The 25,357-nt window shown below is 47.6% G+C and overlaps 1 protein-coding gene across 3 annotated transcripts in view; it reads left to right on the top strand.

Annotated features, from left to right (window-relative positions):
- SNX10 (sorting nexin 10) overlaps positions 1-25,357 on the top strand; it is a 181,080-nt gene that overhangs the window by 45,129 nt on the left and 110,594 nt on the right. Inside the window, exon 2 of one of the 3 annotated variants that reach the window (XM_063921997.1) lies at positions 4,656-4,704. The exons of 1 other annotated variant lie outside the window; for it this stretch is intronic. The gene's annotated coding sequence lies outside the window, so the exon portion shown is untranslated. Of the gene's footprint in view, positions 1-4,655; positions 4,728-25,357 lie in introns of all 3 variants that reach the window. One more of the 3 variants, XM_063921998.1, reaches the window with a different exon arrangement.

The raw sequence follows: 25,357 nt of genomic DNA, 5'->3' as shown, positions 1-25,357 counted from the left end.
GGCTCGGTAAGACCTATTCTAAATCTGAAATCTTTGAACCTGTACATACAAAAATTCAAGTTCAAGATCGAGTCACTCAGAGCAGTGATAGCGAATCTGGAAGAAGGGGACTTTATGGTGTCCCTGGACATAAAGGATGCTTACCTGCATGTCCCAATTTGCCCTTCACATCAAGGGTACCTCAGGTTCGTGGTGCAAAACTGTCATTATCAGTTTCAGACGCTGCCGTTTGGATTGTCCACGGCACCTCGGGTCTTTACCAAGGTAATGGCCGAAATGATGATTCTTCTGCGAAGAGGCGTATTAATTATCCCTTACTTGGACGATCTCCTGATAAGGGCAAGGTCCAGAGAACAGCTGGAGGACGGAGTAGCACTAACCCGACTAGTGCTGCAACAACACGGGTGGATTCTGAATTTTCCAAAATCTCAGTTGACCCCGACGACACGTCTGCTGTTCCTGGGAATGATTCTGGACACGGTTCAGAAAAAGGTGTTTCTTCCGGGGGAGAAAGCCAGGGAGTTATCCGAACTTGTCAGGAACCTCCTAAAACCAGGGAAAGTGTCTGCATCAATGCACAAGAGTCCTGGGAAAGATGGTGGCTTCTTACGAAGCGATTCCATTCGGCAGATTCCACGCACGAACTTTTCAGTGGGATCTGCTGGACAAATGGTCCGGATCACATCTGCAGATGCATCAGCGGATAACCTTATCGCCACGGACAAGGGTGTCTCTTCTGTGGTGGTTGCAGAGTGCTCATCTGTTAGAGGGCCGCAGATTCGGCATACAGGACTGGGTCCTGGTGACCACGGATGCCAGTCTGAGAGGCTGGGGAGCGGTCACACAGGGAAGAAACTTCCAGGGAGTATGGTCAAGCCTGGAGATGTCTCTTCACATAAATATACTGGAGCTAAGAGCGATTTACAATGCTCTAAGTCTGGCAAAACCCCTGCTTCAGGGTCAGCCGGTGTTGATCCAGTCGGACAACATCACGGCAGTCGCCCACGTAAACAGACAGGGCGGCACAAGAAGCAGGACAGCAATGGCAGAAGCTGCAAGGATTCTTCGCTGGGCGGAAGATCATGTGATAGCACTGTCAGCAGTATTCATTCCGGGAGTGGACAACTGGGAAGCAGACTTCCTCAGCAGACACGATCTACACCCGGGAGAGTGGGGACTTCATCCAGAAGTCTTCCACATGATTGTGAACCGTTGGGAAAAACCAATGGTGGATATGATGGCGTCCCGCCTCAACAAAAAACTGGACAGGTATTGCGCCAGGTCAAGAGACCCTCAGGCAATAGCTGTGGACGCTCTGGTAACACCGTGGGTGTTCCAGTCAGTGTATGTGTTCCCTCCTCTGCCTCTCATACCAAAAGTACTGAGAATTATACGGCAAAAGGGAGTAAGAACGATACTAGTGGCTCCGGATTGGCCAAGAAGAACTTGGTACCCGGAACTTCAAGAGATGCTCACGGAGGATCCGTGGCCTCTACCTATAAGACGGGACCTGCTTCAGCAGGGACCGTGTCTATTCCAAGACTTACTGCGGCTGCGTTTGACGGCATGGCGGTTGAACGCCGAATTCTAAGGGAAAAAGGCATTCCGGAAGAGGTCATTCCTACACTGGTAAAAGCCAGGAAGGAGGTGACTGCACAACATTATCACCGCATTTGGAGAAAATATGTTGCGTGGTGTGAGGCCAGGAAGGCCCCCACGGAGGAATTTCAACTGGGTCGATTCCTACATTTCCTGCAAACAGGATTGTCTATGGGCCTCAAATTGGGGTCCATTAAGGTTCAAATTTCGGCCCTGTCGATTTTCTTCCAGAAAGAATTGGCTTCAGTTCCTGAAGTCCAGACTTTTGTAAAAGGAGTACTACATATACAGCCCCCGGTTGTGCCCCCAGTGGCACCGTGGGATCTTAATGTAGTCTTGGATTTTCTCAAATCCCATTGGTTTGAGCCGCTCAAATCGGTGGAGTTGAAGTATCTTACATGGAAAGTAACCATGCTACTGGCCCTGGCTTCAGCCAGGAGAGTATCAGAATTGGCGGCTTTATCATATAAGAGCCCATATCTGATTTTCCATACGGACAGGGCAGAACTGCGGACGCGTCCTCATTTTCTGCCTAAGGTGGTGTCAGCGTTTCACCTGAACCAGCCTATTGTGGTGCCTGCGGCTACTAACGATTTGGAGGATTCCAAGTTGTTGGACGTGGTCCGGGCATTGAAAATATATATTTCAAGAACGGCGGGAGTCAGAAAGTCTGACTCACTGTTTATATTGTATGCACCCAACAAGATGGGTGCTCCTGCTTCTAAGCAGACGATTGCTCGTTGGATTTGTAGCACAATTCAACTTGCACATTCTGTGGCAGGCTTGCCACAACCTAAATCTGTCAAGGCCCATTCCACAAGGAAAGTGGGCTCATCCTGGGCGGCTGCCCGGGGGGTCTCGGCATTACAACTCTGCCGAGCTGCTACTTGGTCAGGGGCAAACACGTTTGCAAAATTCTACAAATTTGATACCCTGGCTGAGGAGGACCTTGAGTTCTCTCATTCGGTGCTGCAGAGTCATCCGCACTCTCCCGCCCGTTTGGGAGCTTTGGTATAATCCCCATGGTCCTGACGGAGTCCCCAGCATCCACTTAGGACGTTAGAGAAAATAAGAATTTACTTACCGATAATTCTATTTCTCGTAGTCCGTAGTGGATGCTGGGCGCCCATCCCAAGTGCGGATTGTCTGCAATACTTGTACATAGTTATTGTTACAAACAAATTCGGGTTGTTATTGTTGTAAGCCGTCTGTTCAGAGGCTCCTACGTTTGTCATACTGTTAACTGGGTTCAGATCACAAGTTATACGGTGTGATTGGTGTGGCTGGTATGAGTCTTACCCGGGATTCAATATCCTTCCTTATTGTGTACGCTCGTCCGGGCACAGTATCCTAACTGAGGCTTGGAGGAGGGTCATAGGGGGAGGAGCCAGTACACACCACCTAATCCTAAAGCTTTATTTTTGTGCCCTGTCTCCTGCGGAGCCGCTATTCCCCATGGTCCTGACGGAGTCCCCAGCATCCACTACGGACTACGAGAAATAGAATTATCGGTAAGTAAATTCTTATTTTCCCTACCCTACTAGGCGGCCGATATAGTGTGAACATACTGAACAATATCACGAACTATATTGTTCAGTGACATCATCCTGCTGCCGGCCCGAACATGCAGTTTTGGTCAACATAGCCAAAATTTAGCTGCATTACAACAATATCATTAACAACCCGTGGGAGTGCGTCTCACTAACGATATAATGCGAACACACTGAGCGATATTACAAACGATATTTCTCAAAAGGGTGAAAATAAGGGATATTGTTTAAAATATTGCGTAGTGTGTACCCAGCTTAAGTCATAGACAAGTTCACAAATTGAGAAAGCTGTTGATAGACAGGTGTTGCTTGTGGATTGGTATTTGCTTTTTGTCTGAAAAATGCCTCTAGTGAAATCCAAATTGAGATTCACATGTCTGCAACCAGCATGATAGAATAACAGTGAGCTTTGCTCTGTGTTCTAGAGTATCCTCATGATGACTGTGTTGATCTAAGAGAAGTGGGAACTTCTTCCTCGCTTAAGGGCCCCATATACTAGAACGATTTTGTTCAATTTCTGCTCAATTCGGTCATTCGGGCCGATCTATCGTGGTAAATCATGCATGTTTGGTGTGTCTACGATCCGATGCGCGGCCCCGTGAGCATCTGATCCTCCAGGTCGTTAGTGCTGCACTCGTGATATGTCGGAATCAAATGGAATCGAACGGAAAAAAGTGTGTTTTTTGTGCTCGCGATATATCGCATGCGATCTATAGTAGGAAGTTTTGAAGCTCCCTAATCCAGCCCATCAGATGTATCTGATGGTACCTGTGAATGCATGCGATATATCTGCGCTTGACATATCGTATGCGATGTATAGCATGCTCAAAAAAAGTCAAATTTGTACCAAATCGTATGTAAACACCCCCGGGAAGCTCCCGGGAGAGTTAAAGGGAAATCGCCCCGACTTCAGCCTCTAGACACATCGTTCTAGTGTATGAGGCCCTTTATACATATGTATGTGTCATATTCACATGTACTGTACCATACTTCAGCTGTTTTTTTTATTTTTTAAATGCAACTTAGTGATTGCATTTATTTTATCGACACAAGTGTGTATATATAGTGAATGCAAATTTTGCATTGATTTATAAGAGTCTGTGGGCCTGTGGCCCAGAGGTATGCAATAATGATACAAATTATATGTAATCATCACTGTGTGTAAGCTGTTCTGTTTGCAAGTAGGAGATCTGCTAGCATTGACTGGGTCAAATGACAAAGGCCTTGTTCATTGGTCCAGTCAGATAGTCCTGATTAAATGGCTTGGTGCAATCTACCCCATCTCCCAGATTTGTGTGCCCACTCACATCCACTAGCATTTGTACAGTGTTTTACGTGCTTGTTTGATTTCGGTGGAGAATGATTTCTGACCCTATATATAAATAGTACATGTCGCTGTATGTTGTGTGTACTTGTGCATGTGGATGACCTATTGATGCGTTGCAGTCCTTGTCAGGACTACTTATGAGCAATACTTACTGTCTTCTGTAATCCTGTGACCTACAGATGAAAGCCATCTACAACACCCTCAGTCATCAAATCTGGAAAACTACAGGTAAACTGGAGAAAGAAAATTAGGTAGGCCAAGTAAACACAGTCATCAAGCTAAAACATTTGAATTTGTTCAGTCAAGGATCTTGAGACTGAAACTTGACAAGCCAGCACCCTTTGTGCCTCATTGTTTGTGTATATGCTTCACTGCCATAGTAGTCTGCAGTGCTTTGCCCCAGACCTGGCATTAAAAGTATAGCATGGCTGCACTGGTCTACAAAACGAAACTTTTATTTCTTCTTCTAAATAAACTGAATCAAAATGTATTTTTCGTGCTTAATTCGAATTTGCATTTAGACTTTTTCCATCCGGCAGATTTTTTTGTGACCTAGGTTTAAATTAAATGAGTACTTACGTAAGTCTAAATGATAAATATCCAACTCATTCTGGCTGACCTAAGAAATTGTAGATGATAATTTTCAGGCATATTTTGCTTTTGGTATGTCTCTTCATGGTTCTGCAATAGTCTGCCAGTATATTGGAACTCCATTTGCCTCTTCCATCGTAGAATTCTGCTGATGAAGATGCTGGCCATGCTCATCACTGACAGCCCCAATATTTTCTGGGAAGAAGTCTAGGTGGGAGTCAAGGGGGGTTAGCTGCAGGGTTTTTCCCCTGCCACTAATTGGGGACAAAATTCTCTGTGGCGCGGGGAAAGGCTATTCAGTTAAACAGCCTTTTCTCCATTCCAATAATCTGTATTCATGCGCTGACTTTTCACGGAGCTGCGAGGTTTAGTCCGTCTGCGGGGAATCGCATGTGGGATTCATTCATGGAGTGTTCACCGTGGCAATTAGCCATGAAATTCCCCTCCAAGAAGTGAAGTTTTAAAGACCTGTTGCATCCCGTAGCTTTGTAAGAATTCAATAGATCTCATTGTGTCACAATATTTTCTGCTTTATGATTTCTAAGAAAACAAGAACAGATATTTTTGTGAGTAACAACCAGGCTGCTTTTTCCAGTGAAAATGTTCATCATCCATGGCTGATCTTATTTGTAGCCCTAGAAAATTCCTTTCTTCAGTTTTGCATCACTCTCACTTTTGGAAATTTTAGATTTCAAATGTAAAAATGCAGTAGCGTTTTTATCATTTTCCTTTACAAATTGTTTAATCAGTCCTGGTTTACTATGCAGTGGAGGTAAATAACTTTCTCTTACGTCCTAGAGGATGCTGGAGTTATAGAGTTAGTTACAGGGAGACTGCTGGCAACAGCCTCTCTGCTTTGTGGGACTTAGGGGCCATTAACCTCAAGGGTTGAATCCCCCCCCCCCCCATCTCCACTGACAGGACACTTAGCTCCTGAGGTTGATGATCGCAAGCCCCCGAGGCGACCGCTCACTCCCGCAGCACTGCCACCACCCCCTAACAGAGCCAGACGATGAAGTGGTGAGTATGACGCCTGTGCCCTCATAAGCGGGTCACCGGCAGGAATGGTGGCATAAGGGTCGGAGTGTATTGCTGACAGGCTGCGCTCTGGAGGGCTTAGCGGTACCATAGTGTGTGGCGCTGTGAGGGGTGCCCTGGGCCAGCACAATACCCTAACAGTGGTCAAACTAGGCTAACAGGGGCTAAACCCACTGTTAGCTGCAGCAAAAAACTCGGGCCAGTATAAACTAATAAGTGCTGGAAGACGTGCCATTACAGGGAGCGGAGCTTCTCCTCAAAGCGGAACCAGCTCTCACCAGCGCCATTTTCTTCCTGCAGATCACGGCTACAGAGACGCTGACAGGGAGCGCTGACCTTCCACATAACTCCAGCTATCCTGTCTACGGTACCAGGGGGTTATGGGGGGAGGGCGGGGGGGGGGGGGAGAGAGTGTTATTTACTGTTTAATCTATTAAGGTTACTCAGTCAGCGCCAGGCATTTATCATATAACTGCCTACTGGGGTGCTGTGTGTGCTGGCTCCTTATACTCTGTCTCTCTGAAGGTACTCTGGGGGAAATTGTGTCTGACATTTTCCTCTGTGTGTGTATGGTTATATATCTCACAATACCATGTCTAGGGACTCTGTGTCTTGTGCTGCAGAGTGTGTATCTTCTCCAGAGGAGTCTATTCCATGTACTCAGGAATGCAATATACTGTCTCAGCCTTCTGAATCCAATCCCCAATGGGTAGCTTCTATTAATGGAATGATATCCCAGATTTCATCTAGGATAGCTCATAATGGGACTGAAACACAGGTTTTGAAAAGATCTGTAGAGGTTTTGTCGTATTCAGCTCCCGCTACCTCATCAAGACCCCTGATGTATATCCTAAAAAGCGTGCTCTTGCACAAATGCATGTCGACACGGATACCGACACTGATTCAGGTGATGGTGATATATGGGGGGGGGGGGGGTTCCTGAGCAGATGGAGGAGGCTTACTTTACTGACAATAAGAAAGCCTCCCTTTCCCTGCGTCTAAAGAATTGAACGCATTGTTTGAAAGATCCTGGGAAAACCCGGAGAAAGTTTCAGATCCCTAAAAGGGTTCTCATTGCTTTTCTTTTCCCTGAGGAGGATAGGAAAAAGTGGGAAAACCCGCCGGTTGTAGACGCTTCTGTCTCTAGGTTGGCTAAGAAAGTGGTTTTATCTGTACCTGGGTCCACTGCTTTAAAAGAGCCAGCCGACCGCAAGATTGAGACTACACTCAAATCTTTATACACAGCAAATGGCGTAGCTTTAAGACCTACTATTGCTTGTGCATGGATTTCTAAAGCTATTGTAAAATGGTCAGGCACTTTACTAGAGGACTTAGATTCTATGGATAGAAGTGACATTGAATTTTTATTACGTCACATAGAGGATTCTGCAGGTTTCATGGTGAAAGCCATGAAAGACCTTGGACATCTGTACACGAGAGCTTCTTCCATGGCTGTCTCGGCACACAGGGGACTCTGGCTGCGCCAATGGTCTGCAGACACAGAATGCAAGACGAGTGTGGAGTACCTACCCTTAACAGGTCAGGCTATGTTTGGGAAAGCGTTCGATGCGTGCATCTCCACGGCAACTGCGGGTAAGTCAACATTTCTTCCTTCTGCTACACTTCCGACTAAGAAATCATATCCTATGTCTGCTATGCAGTCCTTTCGGACCGCTAAAGCAAAAAAGTCCAAATCCCCCTCCACTTTCTTTAGAGGTGGTTGGGGTAAATCTCGAAAACCTGCATCCACAGGTTCCCAGGAACAGAAACCTGGTTCTGCTTCCCCAAAATCCTCGGCACGACTGTGTACCTCCCAGCCTGGAGAGGTGGGAGAAAGACTAAGAAATTTCAGTCATGTCTGGGCGTTCTCATGCTTGGATCCCTGGGTACAAGATATTGTTACCCAGGTGTACAGACTGGAGTTTCAAGAACTTCCACCTCACAGATTCTTCAAATCAGGCTTGCCAGCTTCGCTGACAAAAAGTGCTATCCTACAGGAAGCCATTCAAAAATTGCTATGGTCAAATGTCATTGTTCCAGTTCCACCTCACCTACAACACAAGGGTTATTACTCAAACCTGTCTGTGGTACCGAAACCGGATGATTCGGTAAGACCGATATTAAACCTAAAGTCATTGAACCCCTACTTGAGGGAATTCAAATTCATGATGGAGTCTCTGAGAGCGGTGAACTCAGGTGTGGAGGAAGGGAAATTCCTGGTATCCCTGGATATCAAGGATGCGCACCTTCACATCCCGATCTGGCCCGCCTCACCAAGCTTATCTCAGATTTGTGCTGCTGGACTGTCACTATCCGTTCCGGGTGCTGCCGTTTGGCCTCTCCACGGCACCAAGAGTGTTCACCAAGGGGATGGCTGAGATGATGCTACTCCTCCGCAAGCAGGGTTTGAACATAATTCCTTATCTGGACTACCTGCTGATAAAAGCGTTTTCCAGGGAGAAGCTGTTACAGAGCATTGCTCTCACAACTCAACTACTCCAGGATCATGGATGGATCCTGAACCTTCCAAAGTCGCATTTGGAGCCGACAAGGAGACTGTCCTTCCTGGGAATGATCCTCGACACTGAAGTACAGAGGGTGTTTCTACCTGAAGGGAAAGCGCTGGTGATGCAAGCAAATGGTTCAGGAGGTCTTGAAGCCTACTCTGGTATCGGGTCATCAGTGCATTCGCCTTCCGGGGAAGATGGTTGCCTCCTACAAGGCTCTGCAGTACGGAAGATTAAATGCACAGTCCTTCCAGCTGGATCTCCTGGACAAATGGTCGGGATCTCCTCTTCACATGCACCAGAGGATATGTCTGTCTCAGAAGGCCAGAATCTCGCTCCTCTGGTGGCTGCAAACCTCTCGCCTACTAGAGGGCCACAGGTTCGGGTTTCAGAATTGGATCCTCCTAACCACGGATGCAAGTCTCAGAGGTTGGGGAGCAGTCACTCAAGGGGAAAACTTCCAGGGAAGGGGGTCAAGCCTGGAATCCATCCTTCCAATAAACATTCTGGAACTGAGAGACGTTTACAACGGTCTTCTACAAGCGGCACATCTTCTGAAAGATCAGACCATTCAGGTTCAGTCGGACAATGTAACAACGTTGGCATACATAAACCGACAAGGCTGAACGAAGAGCAGAGCTGCAATGTCAGAGATAACAAGAGTCATCCTCTGGGCAGAAAGACACACAGTGGCGCTGTCAGCAATCTTCATTCTTGGTGTGGACAACTGGGAAGCAGACTTCCTCAGCAGACATGATCTCCATCTGGGAGATTGTGGCCTCCACCCAGAGGTGTTCGCAGAGGTGACAAGTCTTTGGGGCGTACCTCAAATAGACATGATGGCCTCAACGGTACTGTTCCAGGTCGAGGGATCCACAAGCAGTGGCAGTGGATGCCCTGGTAACTCTGTGGGTGTCCAAGTCCGTGTATATGTTCCCTCCACTTCCACTCATCCCAAGGATTCTCAAACTAATCAAAACAACGAGTTCAGGCGATCCTCATTGCTACGTACTGGCCAAGAAGGGCTTGGTACGTGGATCTTCTGGAGTTACTGCTGGAAGATTCAAGTCCTCTTCGCGAGGACCTTCTGCAACAGGGGCCTTTCGCTTATCACGGCTACGTTTGACGACATGGAGGTTGAATGCCAGATCTGAGCTCGGAAGGGCATTCCAAACAAGGTTATTTCTACCCTGATACAGGCTAGGAAACGAGTAACGTCAAGACATTACCATCAGATTTGGAAAAAGCACGTGTCTTGGTGTTAATCCAAGAGGTTTCCTACAGAGGAGTTTCAACTTGGACGGTTTCTCCTCTTCCTGCAAGCAGGAGTGGATGTGGGCCTGCGTCTGGGCTCCATAAAAGTCCGGATTTTGGCCTTATCCATTTTCTTCCAGAAACAATTGGCTGCCCTCCCTGAGGTTCAGATGTTCTTGAAAGGGGTTCTGCACATCCAGCCTCCCCTTGTGCCTCCTACGGCACCTTGGGATCTCAACGTGGTGCTGCAGTTCCTGCAATCGGATTGGTTCGAGCCTCTACAGGAGGTTGAGGTCAAGTTTCTTACTTGGAAGACTGTCACACTGTTGGCATTGGCATCTGCTAGCTGTGTGTCAGAATTGGGGGCATTGTCCTGCAAGAGCCCCTACTTGATATTTCATGAAGATAGGGCTGAGCTCAGGACGCGTCTGCACTTTCTTCCGAAGGTTGTGTCTGCTTTTCATATCAACCAACCTCTTGTGGTGCCAGTGGCTACTGACTCATCACCTCAAAGTCCTTGGATGTTGTAAGGGCTTTGAAGATTTATGTGAAGAGAACCTTGCGTCACAAAGTTGGACGCTCTGTTTGTCCTTTATGATCCCAACAAGTTTGGGTGTACTTCTTCTAAGCAGGCGATTTCTCGCTGGATCAGGTTTACTTATCCAGCATGCTTTATGCTACGGCAGGACTGCCGTGTCCAAAATCTTTTAAGGCCCACTCTACACGTAAGGTAGGTTCTTTCTGGGCGGCTGCCCGGGGTGTCTCTGCTTAACAACTTTGCCGAGCGGCTACTTGGTCAGGTTCGAAACACGTTTGCTAAGTTCTACAAGTTCGATACTTTGGCCTCTGAGGACCTTAAGTTTGGTCAATCGGTTCTGCAGGAGCCTCCGCGCTCTCCCTCCCGTACTGGGAACTTTGGGGGCGTAAGAGAAAATAGGATTTCAATTACCTACCGGTAAATACTTTTCTCGTAGTCTGTAGAGGATGCTGGGCGCCCACCCAGCGCTCCGTTTTTACTGCAGTTGTTAATTGGTTCATTACTGTTCAGCCGTTGCTGAATGGTTTTCAAGCTGGTTAGCTTGGTTTTTTTTTTGTGTTGTGTGAGCTGGTGTGAATCTCACCATTATCTGTGTATTTCCTTCTCTCGAAGTATGTCCGTCTCCTCGGGCACAGTTTCTAGACTGCGTCTGGTAGGAGGGGCATAGAGGGAGGAGCCAACCCACACTAATAAACTCTTAAAGTGCCCATGGCTCCCAAGGGACCAGTCTATACCCCATGGTACTAATGTGGACCCCAGCATCCTCTACGGACTACGAGAAAAGGATTTACTGGTAGGTAATTAAAATCCTATTTTTTTTCAGGATCCACTAAAGTGACATTTAACACATTGTTCTGCCCAGTCATAAGAGATTCACGTTTAGGCCATTGTTTTCTAATGTCTTTGTGTGTTTGACAGGCCATAAAGAATACTAACATATGAAAAAAGAAAAGTAACTGCCACAAACACACTATTGCCCTTATTTATCAATGAGTGATACATTTCACTGAGTGATAAATATCACCAGCCAATTAGCTCCTAACTTTCATTTTTCAAACCCATACTGTAACATTGCAGTTAGGAGCTGATTGGCTGGTGCAATTAATCATTCACAGTGAAATGTATCGCTCATTGATAAATAAGGGAATACGTCTGATGGAAAAATTTGAATCACATATTTGAATTGAGAATTTAAAACTGCACTTGAGCAATTATTCCGTTTTCTTGGGAGGAAAAAAATCATGCTGACCAGTGAATCAAATGCCTCAGAAGTATGACCATAGTTTGGTAGCAAGGAACTAAAACTCTTGAGACCTATTCAGTGCTAGATGACCATCCTATCCAAATTGCCTTGTCTTTTAATATCCCCGTCCCATCCCAGTTGTGGTAATGGAGTGACCAGCCCTCCCTAATTCACTGTTGATATAACTTTCTCATCACTTTATACCCCGGAAGATACTATGGGGTCTATTTACGAATCGGTGAAAATATATATTTTGGGGCTCATTTATCAATGAGTTACAAAACTCGTGCATGATAAAATTTGCAGACCAAGACCGTTTTCGGGACGTCACGTCTCACACAGCTGTTCTGATTTTAAAAAATGTTAGTCGACCGCCTGACACGCACCCGGGGCTGTGCTGCCAGGGGTCAACCTTAGTTCCAATGTGCAACAAATCAGGAAGTGGCTTCACACATGCTGGGTGGTCTTGTCCTGTGCTGGGCAGCCCCCAGCACGTGAGGAGATGGACGCAGAATTGTTTGCGTATGCAGTGATCTGTCTCCATTTCTAAATCAAGTCCAATGTCTGCTGTGAATGGCAGTATTTTGTCTGAACCTGAGCACCTTGAACTGCTGTGGTGTCCCTTTCTCCTGAAGTTACTAGACTCTCTCCTTAGATCCTGATTTGAATCTTGTCCATTCTTCCAAGCTAACTGTCTGCCACCCACTCTACCAGTTCTATATTGCCTAGCTTCCCTAAAGGTTGTTTTCCCTGTTCACTGTACTTTCCCGCTGCTAATAGGATAGCCCCTGGCGATCCTATTAGCCCTGATGCTGGCATCTTTTTCTTTCAATGCTGGCACTTATTGTGGATTATGTTTCGGGTGCCTTGGCACCCCAAGCATAATCCGTGATAAGGGGCTGCCGGAGCTGTGATAACACATGGGATCGTGTACTTTATCACCGGTCCTATGTGTTTACATAGGATCGCGGGTCCAATTTCCGCCATTCAAAACTTCCTCTAGTTGGATACCATGATAATGACCATTGGTCTTTAATCGCATCGCCCCCTTATAGGATACCACCCAAAATGCTCTAATTTCTGTATGACCAGGAAAAATGTTTGGCTGGCGCTTAAAGTCCAATTCAGAGAAAACACTATTCCTTAAGGTATAGCATGGAAAATATTATTTCTCTGACGACCTAGTGGATGCTGGGACTCCGTCAGGACCATGGGGAATAGCGGCTCCGCAGGAGACAGGGCACAAAATTTAAAAGTTTGACCACTAGGTGGTGTGTACTGGCTCCTCCCCCTATGACCCTCCTCCAAGCCTCAGTTAGGTTTTTGTGCCCGTCCGAGCAGGGTGCAATCTAGGTGGCTCTCCTAAAGAGAGAACTGCTTAGAAAAAGTTTGTTAGGTTTTTTATTTTCAGTGAGTCCTGCTGGCAACAGGCTCACTGCAACGAGGGACTTAGGGGAGAAGAAGTGAACTCACCTGCGTGCAGGATGGATTTGCTTCTTAGGCTACTGGACACTAGCTCCAGAGGGACGATCACAGGTACAGCCTGGATGGGTCACCGGAGCTGCGCCGCCGACCCCCTTGCAGATGCCGAATAGAGAAGAGGTCCAGAAACCGGCGGCAGAAGACGTCTCAGTCTTCATGAGGTAGCGCACAGCACTGCAGCTGTGCGCCATTGCTCTCCGCACACTTCACACCAGCGGTCACTGAGGGTGCAGGGCGCTGGGGGGGGGCGCCCTGGGCAGCAATGTAATATACCTATTCTGGCTAAAATATATCACATATAGCCCCTGGGGCTATATGGATGTATTTAACCCCTGCCAGGTTCCAAAAAAACCGGGAGAAGAAGCCCGCCGAAAAGGGGGCGGGGCCTATTCTCCTCCGCACACAGCGCCATTTTCCTGCCCAGCTCCGCTGCGAGGAAGGCTCCCAGGACTCTCCCCTGCACTGCACTACAGAAACAGGGTAAAAACAGAGAGGGGGGGCACTTATTGGCGATATTTATAATATTTGAGCTGCTATAAAGGGAACACACTTTTTAAGGTTGTCCCTATATATATTTATAGCGCTTGGGTGTGTGCTGGCAAACTCTCCCTCTGTCTCCCCAAAGGGCTAGTGGGGTCCTGTCTTCTATCAGAGCATTCCCTGTGTGTCTGCTGTGTGTCGGTACGTGTGTGTCGACATGTATGAGGACGATGTTGGCGTGGAGGCGGAGCAATTGCCTGTAATGGTGATGTCACCCCCTAGGGAGTCGACACCAGAATGGATGGCTTTGTTTATGGAATTACGGGATAGTGTCAGCACGCTACAAAAGTCGGTTGACGACATGAGACAGCCGGCAAACCAGTTAGTACCTGTCCAGGCGTCTCAGACACCGTCAGCGGCTGTAAAACGCCCTTTACCTCAGTCGGTCGACACAGACCCAGACACTGACACTGAATCCAGTGTCGACGGTGAAGAAACAAACGTATTTTCCAGTAGGGCCACACGTTATATGATCACGGCAATGAAGGAGGCTTTGCATATCTCTGATACTGCAAGTACCACAAAAAGGGGTATTATGTGGGGTGTGAAAAAACTACCGATAGTTTTTCCTGAATCAGAGGAACTGAATGAAGTGTGTGATGAAGCGTGGGTTACCCCAGATAGAAAACTGCTAATTTCAAAGAAGTTATTGGCATTATACCCTTTCCCGCCAGAGGTTAGGGCGCGCTGGGAAACACCTCCTAGGGTGGATAAGGCGCTCACACGCTTATCAAAGCAAGTGGCGTTACCGTCTCCTGATACGGCCGCCCTCAAGGATCCAGCTGATAGGAGGCTGGAGAATACATTAAAAAGTATATACACACATACGGGTGTTATACTGAGACCAGCAATCGCCTCAGCCTGGATGTGCAGTGCTGGCGTGGCTTGGTCGGAGTCACTGTCTGAAAATATTGATACCCTGGATAGGGACAGTATTTTACTGACTATAGAGCAGTTAAAGGATGCATTTCTTTATATGCGAGATGCACAGAGAGATATTTGCACTCTGGCATCAAGAGTAAGTGCGATGTCCATATCTGCCACACAGTGGGCTCACTCGCAGGTGGACCCCTGGATCCTGCAGGTAGTATCTCAGGGTTACAGGTTGGAATTCGAGAAGTCCCCTCCTCGCCGTTTCCTAAAGTCTGCTTTGCCAACGTCTCCCTCCGACAGGGCGACGGTATTGGAGGCCATTCACAAGCTGTATTCTCAGCAGGTGATAGTCAAGGTACCCCTCCTACAACAGGGACAGGGGTATTACTCCACGCTATTTGTGGTACCGAAGCCGGACGGCTCGGTAAGACCGATTCTAAATCTAAAATCTCTGAACCTGTACATACAAAAATTCAAGTTCAAGATGGAGTCACTCAGAGCAGTGATAGCGAATCTGGAAGAAGGGGATTTTATGGTGTCCTTGGACATCAAGGATGCTTACCTTCATGTTCCAATTTGTCCTTCACACCAAGGGTACCTCAGGTTCGTGGTCCAAAACTGTCATTATCAGTTTCAGACGCTGCCGTTTGGATTGTCCACGGCACCCCGGGTCTTTACCAAGGTAATGGCCGAAATGATGATCCTTCTTTGAAGAGAAGGCGTCTTAATTATCCCTTACTTGGACGATCTCCTGATAAGGGCAAGATCCAGAGAACAGCTGGAGGTCGGAGTAGCACTAACCCAAGTAGTGCTCCAACAACACGGGTGGATTCTGAATTTTCCAAAATCCCAACTGATCCCGACGACACGTCTGTTGTTCCTAGGGATGATTCTGGACACTGTTCAGAAAAAGGTATTTCTTCCGGAGGAGAAAGCCAGGGAGTTATCCGATCTAGTCAGGAACCTCCTAAAACCAGGAAAAGTATCTGTGCATCAATGCACAAGAGTCCTGGGAAAAATGGTAGCTTCTTACGAAGCGATTCCATTCGGCAGATTCCATGCACGAACTTTTCAGTGGGATCTGCTGGACAAATGGTCCGGATCGCATCTGCAGATGCATCAGCGGATAAAATTGTCCACAAGGACAAGAGTGTCTCTGCTATGGTGGTTGCAGAGTGCTCATCTGTTAGAGGGCCGCAGATTCGGCATACAGAACTGGGTCCTAGTGACCACGGATGCCAGCCTGAGAGGCTGGGGAGCGGTCACACAGGGAAGAAACTTCCAGGGCGTGTGGTCAAGCCTGGAGACGTCTCTTCACATAAATATACTGGAGCTAAGAGCAATCTACAATGCTCTAAGCCTGGCAAAACCTCTGCTTCAGGGTCAGCCGGTGTTGATTCAGTCGGACAACATCACGGCAGTCGCCCACGTAAACAGACAGGGCGGCACAAGAAGCAGGAGGGCAATGGCAGAAGCTGCAAGGATTCTCCGCTGGGCAGAAAATCATGTGTTAGCACTGTCAGCTGTGTTCATCCCGGGAGTGGACAACTGGGAAGCAGACTTCCTCAGCAGACACGATCTGCACCCGGGAGAGTGGGGACTTCATCCAGAAGTCTTCCACATGATTGTGGTCCATTGGGAAAGACCAATGGTGAACATGATGGCGTCCCGCCTCAACAAAAAACTGGACAGGTATTGCGCCAGGTCAAGAGACCCTCAGGCAATAGCTGTAGACGCTCTGGTAACACCATGGGTGTACCAGTCAGTGTATGTGTTTCCTCCTCTGCCTCTCATACCAAAAGTACTGAGAATTATACGGCAAAGGGGAGTAAGAACGATACTCGTGGCTCCGGATTGGCCAAGAAGAACTTGGTACCCGGAACTTCAGGAGATGCTCACGGAAGATCCGTGGCCTCTACCTCTAAGACGGGACCGGCTTCAGCAGGGACCGTGTCTATTCCAAGACTTACCGCGGCTGCGTCTGACGGCATGGCGGTTGAACGCCGAATCCTAAGGGAAAAAGGCATTCCGGAAGAGGTCATCCCTACCCTGGTAAAAGCCAGGAAGGAGGTGACTGCACAACATTATCACCGCATTTGGAGAAAATATGTTGCGTGGTGTGAGGCCAGGAAGGCCCCGACGGAGGAATTTCAACTGGGTCGATTCCTACATTTCCTGCAAACAGGATTGTCTATGGGCCTCAAATTAGGGTCCATTAAGGTTCAAATTTCGGCCCTGTCGATTTTCTTCCAGAAAGAATTGGCTTCAGTTCCTGAAGTCCAGACTTTTGTAAAAGGAGTACTACATATACAGCCCCCGGTTGTGCCCCCAGTGGCACCGTGGGATCTTAATGTAGTTTTGGATTTTCTCAAATCCCATTGGTTTGAGCCACTCAAATCGGTGGATTTGAAATATCTTACATGGAAAGTAACCATGCTACTGGCCCTGGCTTCAGCCAGGAGAGTGTCAGAATTGGCGGCTTTATCGTATAAAAGCCCATATCTGATTTTCCATTCAGACAGGGCAGAACTGCGGACGCGTCCTCACTTTCTGCCTAAGGTGGTTTCAGCGTTTCACCTGAACCAGCCTATTGTGGTGCCTGCGGCTACTAGCGATTTGGATTAGTCCAAGTTGCTGGACGTTGTCAGAGCATTGAAAATATATATTTCAAGGACGGCTGGAGTCAGAAAATCTGACTCGCTGTTTATACTGTATGCACCCAACAAGCTGGGTGCTCCTGCTTCTAAGCAGACGATTGCTCGTTGGATTTGTAGCACAATTCAACTTGCACATTCTGTGGCAGGCCTGCCACAGCCTAAATCTGTCAAGGCCCATTCCACAAGGAAGGTGGGCTCATCTTGGGCGGCTGCCCGAGGGGTCTCGGCATTACAACTCTGCCGAGCAGCTACGTGGTCAGGGGAGAACACGTTTGTAAAATTCTACAAATTTGATACCCTGGCTAAGGAGGACCTGGAGTTCTCTCATTCGGTGCTGCAGAGTCATCCGCACTCTCCCGCCCGTTTGGGAGCTTTGGTATAATCCCCATGGTCCTGACGGAGTCCCAGCATCCACTAGGACGTCAGAGAAAATAAGATTTTACTTACCGATAAATCTATTTCTCGTAGTCCGTAGTGGATGCTGGGCGCCTATCCCAAGTGCGGATTGTCTGCAATACTTGTACATAGTTATTGTTACAAAAAAATCGGGTTGTTATTGTTGTAAGCCGTCTGTTCAGAGGCTCCTACGTTTGTCATACTGTTAACTGGGTTCAGATCACAAGTTGTACGGTGTGATTGGTGTGGCTGGTATGAGTCTTACCCGGGATTCAAAATCCTTCCTGATTATGTACGCTCGTCCGGGCACAGTGTCCTAACTGAGGCTTGGAGGAGGGTCATAGGGGGAGGAGCCAGTACACACCACCTAGTGGTCAAACTTTTAAATTTTGTGCCCTGTCTCCTGCGGAGCCGCTATTCCCCATGGTCCTGACGGAGTCCCAGCATCCACTACGGACTACGAGAAATAGATTTATCGGTAAGTAAAATCTTATTTTAAGACCAGTGTGCTAAAATAAAGACTGACTGGAAAAACATGTCACCTGGCATAATCACACGACCTACCAATTGATTTGAAATGGTACAGCTGAAAGGTCTATGGGAATGGCTAACGCAAGGGTTGGTGACTGGAAAGCAGGAGATATCCCACATATCTTACCCCTTCCCGGGCCGGGCGGTCGGCAGCTGCCCGTACACACTGAGCGATACGATCGCTCACTGGCGTCACGCAGCAACCAGCCGTGCATGCAGCTCCTGGAAGACAGTCCAGATAGAGCATGCATGCACTGGTGACAGCGACGATCGTTGCTGACCCGCGGGGCAGCGCATAGATAGTCGCTGGCGGCATACACACTTGCTGAGTAAATGAGCGACGTCGCTCAGGAAGGGGGAAAATGAGTGACGTCGCTCATTTTCTCAGCAAGTGTGTATGGGCCTTTAATTACTAAAAGCCTCTACTGTGTTTTGTATGTTATGCAAGCCATTCATCTGAGCCGCGATTCCCAATCGGGGAATCTGGAAAAACGGCATTGTTAAAGATCTCAAATTGCCAATCCCAATTATTTTTTGATCAAAAACGGTGAATTGAGGATTTACATCGTGTTGTATTTCCCTGATCACCTGACCTAGGCATCAGGAGAACCCCACCCCCCATAAGGATATGATGTCAAAATGGGTTCTTAAAATAAGTTATCAAAGCCATAAATGGCTTGTAATGTAAATTGTCCTTTTCCTCATAAATCAACATCAAATTATATTAATTTTTATCATTTGCCAACCTCACCATTTAGGGTTGGACTGTATTTGGCCAGAATCTCAATGACTGTGAGACTACTATGGAAAGCACCTTTTGTATTAGCAAATTCTAAACTGTTGGAGAGAGAAAATATTAGTTGTCTCTCACTGGAATCTCACTTGATGTAACACTTGTTGTCTCCTAGAGGAGCAGCACTATTTCTGGAAGGACCAATGTGCAGAAAGCCTGGTAAACTGGGTAGGAATGTATCAATTGGGAACAGGCATGTGAAACATTGTGGTGGTGGGGATTGGGGGGGTTTATCAGGGCACACAATGTGGTCTAACATTTTATGCTATTAACATTTCTCTAACGTCCTAGTGGATGCTGGGACTCCGTCAGGACCATGGGGATTAGCGGGCTCCGCAGGAGACAGGGCACATCTAAAAAAGCTTTTAGGTCACATGGTGCGTACTGGCTCCTCCCCCTATGACCCTCCTCCAAGCCTCAGTTAGGTTTTTGTGCCCGTCCGAGAGGGTGCAATCTAGGTGGCTCTCCTAAAGAGCTGTTTAGAAAAGTTTTTTTTTAGGTTTCAATCTCAGTGATTCCTGCTGGCAACAGGATCACTGCATCGAGGGACTTAGGGGAGAGATTTCCAACTCACCTGCGTGCAGGATGGATTGGAGTCTTAGGCTACTGGACACTTAGCTCCAGAGGGAGTCGGAACACAGGTCAGCCTGGGGTTCGTCCCGGAGCCGCGCCGCCGATCCCCCTTACAGACGCTGAAGAGACGGCAGAACGGAGGTCCGGAAAGCAGGCGGCAGAAGACTCCTCAGTCTTCTTGAAGGTAGCGCACAGCACGGCAGCTGTGCGCCATTGTTGTCACACGGCTCACTGACTCAGTCACGGAGGGTGCAGGGCGCTGCTGGGGGCGCCCTGGGCAGCAATATAATTACCTTTAGTGGCAAAATAAATACATCACATATAGCCATTAAGGCTATATGTATGTATTTTAACCCAGGCCAGTTTCTTAAAAACCGGGGAAAAGCCCGCCGAAAAAGGGGCGGAGCTTATTCTCCTCAGCACTCAGCGCCATTTTCCTGCTCAGCTCCGCTGGTGAGGAAGGCTCCCAGGTCTCTCCCCTGCACTGCACTACAGAAACAGGGTAACAAAGAGAAGGGGGGCATAAATTGGCGATATTTATATATTAAGAGCGCATATATAGTAAACAACACCTTCTAGGGTTGTTTATATACATTTATAGCGCTTTTGGTGTGTGCTGGCAAACTCTCCCTCTGTCTCCCCAAAGGGCTAGGGGGTCCTGTCTTCGATTAGAGCATTCCCTGTGTGGCTGCTGTGTGTCGGTACGTGTGTGTCGACATGTATGAGGACGATGTTGGTGTGGAGGCAGAGCAATTGCCGATGATGGTAATGTCACCCCCTAGGGAGTCGACACCGGAATGGATGGCTTTAGTTATGGAATTACGTGATAATGTCAGCACATTACAAAAGTCAGTTGACGAAATAAGACGCCCGGCTAACCAGTTAGTACCGGTTCAGGCGTCTCAGACACCGTCAGGGGCTGTAAAACGTCCTTTACCTCAGTCAGTCGACACGGGTACCGACACAGATGAATCTAGTGTCGACGGTGAAGAAACAAACGTATTTTCCAATAGGGCCACACGTTATATGATCACGGCAATGAAGGAGGCTTTGCAGATCTCTGATACTGCTGGTACCTCAAAAAGGGGTATTATGTGGGGGGTGAAAAAACTACCTGTATTTTTTCCAGAATCAGAGGAATTGAATGACGTGTGTGATGAAGCGTGGGTTAACCCCGATAGAAAACTGCTAATTTCCAAGAAGTTATTGGCATTATACCCTTTCCCACCAGAGGTTAGGGCGCGCTGGGAAACACCCCCTAGGGTGGATAAGGCGCTCACACGTTTATCAAAGCAAGTGGCGTTGCCGTCTCCTGATACGGCCGCCCTCAAGGATCCAGCAGATAGGAGGCTGGAAACTACACTGAAGAGTATATACACACATACTGGTGTTATACTGCGACCGGCAATAGCCTCAGCCTGGATGTGCAGTGCTGGGGTAGTGTGGTTGGATTCTCTGACTGAAAATATTGATACCCTGGATAGGGACAGTATTTTATTGACTCTAGAGCAATTAAAGGATGCTTTCCTTTATATGCGAGATGCTCAGAGGGATGTTTGTACTCTAGCATCAAGAGTAAGCGCGATGTCCATATCTACCAGAAGAAGTTTATGGACGCGACAGTGGTCAGGTGATGCGGATTCCAAGAGGCATATGGAAGTATTGCCATATAAAGGAGAGGAATTGTTTGGGGTCGGTCTTTCGGACCTGGTGGCCACGGCAACTGCCGGCAAATCCACTTTTTTACCTCAGACCCCCTCCCAACAGAAAAAGACACCGTCTTTTCAGCCGCAGTCCTTTCGCTCCTATAAAAAGCGACCAAAAGGACAGTCTTATCTGCCGCGAGGCAGAGGAAAGGGTAAGAAAGGGCAGCAAGCAGCCCCTGCCCAGGAACAGAAGCCCGTCCCGGCTTCTACAAAGCCATCAGCATGACGCTGGGGCTTTACAAGCGGACTCAGGAACGGTGGGGGGTCGACTCAAGATTTTCAGCAATCAATGGGTTCACTCACAAGTGGACCCGTGGGTCTTGCAGATAGTATCTCAGGGTTACATGCTGGAGTTCGAAAGGTCTCCCCCTCGCCGGTTCCTAAAGTCTGCTTTACCAACGTCCCCCTCAGAAAGGACGTCGGTTTTGGAAGCCATTCACAAGCTGTATTCTCAGCAGGTGATAGTCAAGGTACCCCTCCTACAACAGGGAAAGGGGTATTATTCCACACTATTTGTGGTACCGAAACCGGACGGTTCGGTAAGGCCTATTCTAAATCTGAAATCCTTGAACCTGTACATAAAGAAATTCAAGTTCAAGATGGAGTCACTCAGGGCAGTGATAGCGAATCTGGAAGAAGGAGACTTCATGGTGTCCTTGGACATAAAAGATGCTTATCTACATGTCCCGATTTACCCCTCACACCAAGGGTATCTCAGGTTCGTGATACAAGACTGTCATTATCAGTTTCAAACGCTGCCGTTTGGGTTGTCCACGGCCCCTCGGGTCTTTACCAAGGTAATGACCGAAATGATGGTTCTTCTACGAAGAAAAGGCGTATTAATTATCCCTTACTTGGACGATCTCCTGATAAGGGCAAAGTCCAGAGAACAGCTGGAAGTCGGTGTAGCGCTAACACAAGTAGTGCTTCAGCAACACGGGTGGATTCTAAATCTTCCAAAATCTCAATTGACCCCGACAACACATCTGCTGTTCCTGGGCATGATTCTGGACACGGTTCAGAAAAAGGTATTTCTCCCGGAAGAGAAAGCAAGGGAGTTATCCGAACTTGTCAAGAACCTCCTAAAACCAGGAACTGTGTCAGTACATCAATGCACAAGAGTCCTGGGAAAGAGGGTGGCTTCGTACGAAGCGATTCCATTCGGCAGATTCCATGCACGAACATTTCAGTGGGATCTGCTGGACAAATGGTCCGGATCGCATCTGCACATGCATCAGCGGATAACACTGTCACCGAGAACAAGGTTGTCTCTCCTGTGGTGGTTGCAGACTGCCCATCTGTTAGTGGGCCGCAGATTCGGCATACAGGACTGGGTCCTGGTGACTACGGATGCCAGCCTACGAGGTTGGGGAGCAGTCACAAAGGGAAGAAACTTCCAGGGCGTGTGGTCAAACCTGGAGACGTCTCTTCACATAAATATACTGGAGCTAAGAGCGATCTACAATGCTCTAAGCCTGGCAAAATCGCTGCTTCAGGGTCAGCCGGTGTTGATCCAGTCCGACAACATCACGGCAGTCGCCCACGTAAACCGACAAGGCGGCACGAGAAGCAGGAGTGCAATGGCAGAAGCTGCAAGGATTCTGCGCTGGGCGGAGAATCATGTCGTAGCACTGTCAGCAGTGTTCATCCCGGGAGTGGACAACTGGGAAGCAGATTTCCTCAGCAGACACGACCTTCACCCGGGAGAGTGGGGACTTCATCCAGAAGTTTTCCACATGATTGTGAACCGTTGGGAAAAACCAAAGGTGGACATGATGGCGTCTCGCCTCAACAAAAAATTGGACAGGTATTGCGCCAGGTCAAGAGACCCTCAGGCAATAGCTGTGGACGCTCTGGTAACACCGTGGGTGTACCAGTCAGTGTATGTGTTCCCTCCTCTTCCTCTCATACCAAAAGTACTGAGAATTATAAGACGGAGGGGAGTAAGAACTATACTCGTGGCTCCGGATTGGCCAAGAAGGACTTGGTACCCGGAACTTCAAGAGATGCTCACGGAGGATCCGTGGCCTCTACCTCTAAGAAGGGATCTGCTTCAGCAGGGACCTTGTATGTTCCAAGACTTACCGCGGCTGCGTTTGACGGCATGGCGGTTGAACGCCGGATTCTAAAAGAGAAGGGCATTCCTGAGGAAGTTATTCCTACTTTAATTAAAGCCAGGAAAGAAGTGACCGCACAACATTATCACCGCATTTGGAGAAAATATGTTGCGTGGTGTGAGGCCAAGAAGGCTCCAACGGAAGAATTTCAATTGGGTCGATTCTTACATTTCCTGCAAGCAGGATTGTCTATGGGCCTCAAATTGGGGTCCATTAAAGTTCAAATTTCGGCCTTATCAATTTTCTTCCAGAAGGAATTGGCGTCAGTGCCTGAAGTACAAACTTTTGTCAAAGGTGTACTACATATACAACCCCCAATAGTGCCTCCAGTGGCACCGTGGGATTTGAACGTGGTTCTAAATTTTCTCAAATCTCATTGGTTTGAGCCTTTAAAATCGGTAGATTTAAAATACCTTACATGGAAGGTAACCATGCTGTTGGCCCTGGCTTCAGCCAGGAGAGTTTCGGAGTTGGCAGCTTTGTCATACAAAAGCCCATATCTGATATTCCATTCGGACAGGGCAGAATTGAGGACACGTCCTCAATTTCTCCCTAAGGTGGTTTCGGCATTTCACTTGAACCAGCCTATTGTGGTGCCTGCGGCTACTAGCGACTTGGAGGACTCCAAGTTACTGGACGTTGTCAGAGCATTAAAAATGTATATTTCAAGGACAGCTGGAGTCAGAAAATCTGACTCGTTGTTTACATTGTATGCACCCAACAAGTTGGGTGCTCCTGCGTCTAAACAGACGATTGCACGTTGGATATGTAGTACAATCCAACTTGCACATTCTGTGGCAGGCCTGCCACAGCCTAAATCTGTAAAGGCCCATTCCACAAGGAAAGTGGGCTCATCCTGGGCGGCTGCCCGAGGAGTCTCGGCATTACAACTTTGCCGAGCAGCTACGTGGTCAGGGGAGAACACGTTTGTAAAATTTTACAAATTTGATACTCTGGCTAAAGAGGACCTGGAGTTCTCTCATTCGGTGCTGCAGAGTCATCCGCACTCTCCCGCCCGTTTGGGAGCTTTGGTATATATCCATGGTCCTGACGGAGTCCCAGCATCCACTAGGACGTTAGAGAAAATAAGAATTTACTTACCGATAATTCTATTTCTCATAGTCCGTAGTGGATGCTGGGCGCCCATCCCAAGTGCGGATTGTCTGCAATGCTTGTACATAGTTATTGTTACAAAAATCGGGTTATTACTGTTGTTGTGAGCCATCTGTTCAGAGGCTACTTCGTTTGTGTTATCATACTGTTAACTGGGTTCAGATCACAAGTTGTACGGTGTGATTGGTGTGGCTGGTATGAGTCTTACCCGGGATTCAAGATCCTTCCTTATTGTGTACGCTCGTCCGGGCACAGTACCTAACTGAGGCTTGGAGGAGGGTCATAGGGGGAGGAGCCAGTACGCACCATGTGACCTAAAAGCTTTTTTAGATGTGCCCTGTCTCCTGCGGAGCCCGCTAATCCCCATGGTCCTGACGGAGTCCCAGCATCCACTACGGACTATGAGAAATAGAATTATCGGTAAGTAAATTCTTATTTTTTATATAGCACAGGCTACTGTGATGTACTTAGTGACAGGGCATGTTGGCTGGAAAAAACTCTGCTGAAGATGGAGATTTCCTTTTGATGTACTTAAACTATTTCCCATCCAAGTATTTTATTTTCCCATAAAGTACTTTCGGAAACTATATGCACAACTGGAAAAACACATGATTTCTGCTGGTTCAGTGCCACATCATTCATAGTAGTCACTTTTTCTAGATGGATGTACAGACATAGGACCTGTGTTTGGGACAAGATATATGTATGGGTGTTATATGATATATGAGATATATACATATACACACACATTGCACAATTTAAATTCTTAAATCATGTGACCTGCTAGTAGCCGGTTTTAACTCAAGCAATTGAGTTGTGTGTCTCTCCCCCCCCCCCCCCCAAGTGACTTATCTGTAATATGTGGCAAAGCCCCAAAATTGACCATTTATTGTAGCGATTTAGTGCTATTACCAATACTGGGACACAGG

This window comes from Pseudophryne corroboree, chromosome 5, assembly GCF_028390025.1.
Source record: "Pseudophryne corroboree isolate aPseCor3 chromosome 5, aPseCor3.hap2, whole genome shotgun sequence".
Lineage (NCBI taxonomy): Eukaryota > Metazoa > Chordata > Amphibia > Anura > Myobatrachidae > Pseudophryne > Pseudophryne corroboree.
This window is presented reverse-complemented; position numbering and strand designations above follow the sequence as displayed.